Consider the following 4609-nt stretch of genomic DNA (forward strand, 5'->3'; position numbering starts at 1 on the left):
CAAAACATTATTCTGTTTGTTTAAACATCCTGACCAACACAACATGACAGATTTTTTTGCTTGACCAATAGCGTGAGTTTGGGGGCGGGACTGTCCGTTTGTTGACCTATGGCAAACAGAGGCAGTGTTTGTGAGAATTTGCAATTCAATTTGGTGTCTAGATGCACAGAAATTAAACACTTCAGCATTAAATTGTAAAGAAATCAAGGTTTCTACACAGCGCCTGTTGCGCTATCAAAACATTATTCTGTTTGTTTAAACATCCTGACCAACACAACATGACAGATTTTTTTACTTGACCAATAGCGTGAGTTTGGGGGCGGGACTGTCCGTTTGTTGACCTATGGCAAACAGAGGCAGTGTTTGTGAGAATTTGCAATTCAATTTGGTGTCTAGATGCACAGAAATTAAACACTTCAGCATTGAATTGTAAAGAAATCAAGGTTTCTACAGTGAACTTTTTTCTTTTCAAGCAGACTTTGAAATCTCGTCCTCTCATCAAGACAAACAGTCTGGTAACCTTATGTGGGCCTCAGCGGTACAATCACAGAAGCTGTGAGAGCGTCTACCGCAGAGCTCCTGCCAGCCAAGTCACCAGAAAAACAAACAATCTCCTGAGATGGCCTCAACCTTACACTGAAGAAAAACAGCAGATGACCTCACATGGCAGAGAATGGCTAAATTTCCTTTCTGCTTATTCAGCCACAGCACTTGGTGTCAGTTGCCATAATGTAACAGAAAGCAATGCTAATGGCATTGTTATGGCAATGCGCTAATTCATTAAAGGGGTCATATGATGCGATTTCATTTTTTCCTTTCTCTTTAGAGTGTTACAAGCTCTTGGTGCATAAAGGGCCTCTGTAAGAAAAACAGCAGATGACCTCACATGGCAGAGAATGGCTAAATTTCCTTTCTGCTTATTCAGCCACAGCACTTGGTGTCAGTTGCCATAATGTAACAGAAAGCAATGCTAATGGCATTGTTATGGCAATGCGCTAATTCATTAATAGACGTTTGTGCTGCTGATAAAGGTGTGTTGGCTTACCCTAGTGAGTGAGTGTCTCTGTGTGCGTTAGGGCCTCTGTATGTTTTTGAAAAGGCTTGTTAAAAGCAGCCCGCCTTAAGAGGTGGAAATGGGGCTAAAGTGGTAAACACAGCTGTGGCAGACCTCTATTGTCTTAGCCGCTCATACAGGGCTTCAGGAGAAACACGGAAAACACACAAAGAAAACACAAACACTGGACATTCATAGATATCAACTGGAGGATTTAATGCAAGATAATACTTGTTACGGTTAGAGAGGTTTTATTGCAAACTTTCTAGAAAAAAGGATGTTGAACATATTTCAGGAAGTGCGGTTTCCAGGTGATGGTTATCATAATATGGCATTTGTTCCCGTACGGTTGTCAAACACTCCCTTGCTGTCTTCCCTTTCTGTTTTCTGCTGCATTAAAGTCTGCCTGGTTCTCGATCTAGGAAGACCTCAGGCATCAATCAGTGAATGACCTGATTTTGGATGACAAAAGACTCTCTCTCTCTCACACACACACCCACACACACACACACATTTAGTGAGATAAAGAGCTTGGATCATCTCTTGCTCAATGTTCCAGACAGACTGTTTTGCTGTGTGTCTTTGTCCAAGTCCAAAATCAGCACAGCAGAGATTATGCTCACCAAATATACATCCACATCCTCTCATCTGGGATAAACTGCTTATAATATCAGTAAATCATTTATAATTGTTAGTATTCTATAATATGTGGTGTTTGGGATGAACAAGTTTTCCTGTCTACACAGTTCTGCTACTTAGGTTCAGCAGTTTGCACTGTTTAGAGTTCATGAGTTAAGCTATATGGTTAGTTCTATAAAGGTGAAGCTTATCCAGTACATAGATGGTTCTCTAAATGACCTTAAAAGCTTGGAAAATCTTTACAACTTTTGAAGAAAATGTCACTGGTGCTTGTCAGTGCGAAGCTCTTGCCAATGGTGTTGCTAGGCCTACATTGCTTAACTATGTAGGATGTTGCTAGTCAGTTTGTAGGCTTTTGCTGAGGTGTTATGGGTGGTTGCTAGGGTGTTGCTATGTGATTGGTAGGGTTTTTTGGTTCATTGCAAGAGCACTTGTGTTGCTAGGATGTTCTTGGTGGTTGCTAGGGTATTGCTTAGCAGGATGTTGTTAGTCAGTTTTGCTGAGGTGTTCTGGGTGGTTGCTTGGGTGTTGCTATGTGGTTTTTATTGTTTTATGTTTTATTGCAAGTTAACTAGTCTTGCTAGGATGTTCTAGGTGGTTGCTAGGGCATTCCTTAACCGTTAGAATGTTGTTAGTTAGTTTGTAGGCTTTTAATAAGGTGTTCTGGGTAGTTGCTAGGGTGTTGCTAATGTGTTCTGATTTGTTGCAATTTCACTTGTGTTGCTAGGATGTTGTAGGTGGTTGCTAGGGTATTGCTTAGCAGTTAGGATGTTGCAAGTCAGTTTATAGAGTTTTGCTAAGGTGTTCTGAATGGTTGCTAGGTTGTTGCTGTGTGGTTGTTAAGGTGTTCTGATTTGTTGCAATTTCACTTGTGTTGCTATGGTGTTCTAGGTGGTTGCTAGGGTATTACTTAGCAGTTAGGATGATGCTAGTTGGTTTGTAGGCCTTTGCTAAGGTGTTCTTGCTGGTTGCTAGGATGTTGCTATGGTGTTGAAAGGTGCTCTGGTTTGTCTCTTGGGTGTTTAGAGTGGTTAGGCTGTTGGCAGTTGGTAATTTTTTGGGTCGTCACTAAGAGGTTGCTTTGAGTTATGGGTGTTAGGGTATTTCAAGGGCATTGCTAGGGTGTTCTGAATGGTTGCCATTTATTGACAGGGTGTTCTGGTTCATTGCTAGGGAGTTATGGGTGGGTGTTAGTCTGTTGCTAGGTAGTAGAGTCTTTTGGGTCACTAAGGTGTTGCTAGGGCAGGGGTGTCCGAACCTGTTCCTGGAGGGCCACTGTCCTGTGGAGTTTAGCTCCAAAACACACCTGAACCAAGGCATACTAGAAACGTCCAGGCAGGTGTGTTGAGGCAAGTTGGAGCTAAACTGTGCAGGACACTGGTCCTCCAGGACCGAGTTTGGAGACCCCTGTGCTAGGGAGTTCTGAGTGGTTGTTAGTCTGTTGCTAGTAGTTAGAAGGATCTTTTGGGTCACTAAGGTGTTGCTAGGGAGTACTGAGTGGTTGTTAGTCTGTTGCTAGTAGTTAGAAGGATCTTTTGGGTCACTAAGGTGTTGCTAGGGAGTACTGAGTGGTTGTTAGTCTGTTGCTAGTAGTTAGAAGGATCTTTTGGGTCACTAAGGTGTTGCTAGGGAGTACTGAGTGGTTGTTAGTCTGTTGCTAGTAGTTAGAAGGATCTTTTGGGTCACTAAGGTGTTGCTAGGGAGTACTGAGTGGTTGTTAGTCTGTTGCTAGTAGTTAGAAGGATCTTTTGGGTCACTAAGGTGTTGCTAGGGAGTACTGAGTGGTTGTTAGTCTGTTGCTAGTAGTTAGAAGGATCTTTTGGGTCACTAAGGTGTTGCTAGGGAGTACTGAGTGGTTGTTAGTCTGTTGCTAGTAGTTAGAAGGATCTTTTGGGTCACTAAGGTGTTGCTAGGGAGTACTGAGTGGTTGTTAGTCTGTTGCTAGTAGTTAGAAGGATCTTTTGGGTCACTAAGGTGTTGCTAGGGAGTACTGAGTGGTTGTTAGTCTGTTGCTAGTAGTTAGCAGGAACTTTTGGGTCACTAAGGTGTTGCTAGGGAGTACTGAGTTGTTGTTAGTCTTTTGCTAGCAGGGTCTTTTGGGTCACGTCACCAAGGTGTGTACCAAAAGCCCCTGCACCATAAATACGCCTCAGGCTCTAAAACCTGTCATTGCCTCCATCTTGTGTGTTTCTTTCAGTCTAAACAGTGTAATTGTCTCTGCCCCTGGGATTTAAACTTGTAATCCTCCCCTAGCTTCTGTTGGGGGGAGACTCACCTAGTGGGCGGGTATGGAAATAGACAAATGGGGGCTTTCATTAATCTCCTTTACATCAGATCCCTTTAGTATCAGCACAGAGATCAGCTTTTCCCTTCTCAATCACAGACATATCCATTCGCTCACATGACGGCAAATGAAATATGATCTTTAATGTTTTTGCTGTTGCTCTCTCTCACAAGTGCTTCTCTTTCTTCATTATATGTGTATAATGGATGTACAATGTAGTTGTTCATCCCCAGTAGTGTTTGAGGGCCACCAGCTGGCCCTTCCCTCCATCAGGCGTCTAGATTGAGCAGATCAGATGTCAGAGGAATTCCCCTGAGCACGGAGGCCTCTGCCTAATAGTGTAGAGCCTTCATCTGCAGTGTCTTGCAGGCATGCAGATCCACGCTGATCGAATTTGAATGCAATCTAAATATCAGTCAGATTGTGTTTACATGTTTGTTTGTGTTTATACACGCTTTTCCCTTCTCAATCACAGACATATCCATTCGCTCACATGACGGCAAATGAAAAACACAAAAACAGGGATTTGTTTGATATTCCACACCACTAAATATCCAATCTCTCAGCTAATGTTGTTATCCTGGTTAAATAGGAATTGACATGTGTGGGTATATACAGTATATATATATATA

At 42.5% G+C, this 4609-nt stretch overlaps 1 long non-coding RNA gene across 1 annotated transcript in view; it reads left to right on the forward strand.

The window, feature by feature from the left end:
• Positions 1 to 2056: 2056 nt before the first annotated feature.
• The window catches only part of LOC107713301 (uncharacterized), a 3300-nt gene continuing 747 nt past the window's right edge, over positions 2057 to 4609 (forward strand). Inside the window, exons 1-2 of the long non-coding RNA XR_001636877.1 lie at positions 2057 to 2087; positions 2867 to 2898. This is a non-coding gene — a long non-coding RNA (uncharacterized LOC107713301). The remainder of the gene's footprint in view (positions 2088 to 2866; positions 2899 to 4609) is intronic.

This window comes from Sinocyclocheilus rhinocerous, unplaced genomic scaffold, assembly GCF_001515625.1.
Source record: "Sinocyclocheilus rhinocerous isolate Xijiao unplaced genomic scaffold, SAMN03320098_v1.1 scaffold688, whole genome shotgun sequence".
In the NCBI taxonomy this organism is placed as follows: domain Eukaryota; kingdom Metazoa; phylum Chordata; class Actinopteri; order Cypriniformes; family Cyprinidae; genus Sinocyclocheilus; species Sinocyclocheilus rhinocerous.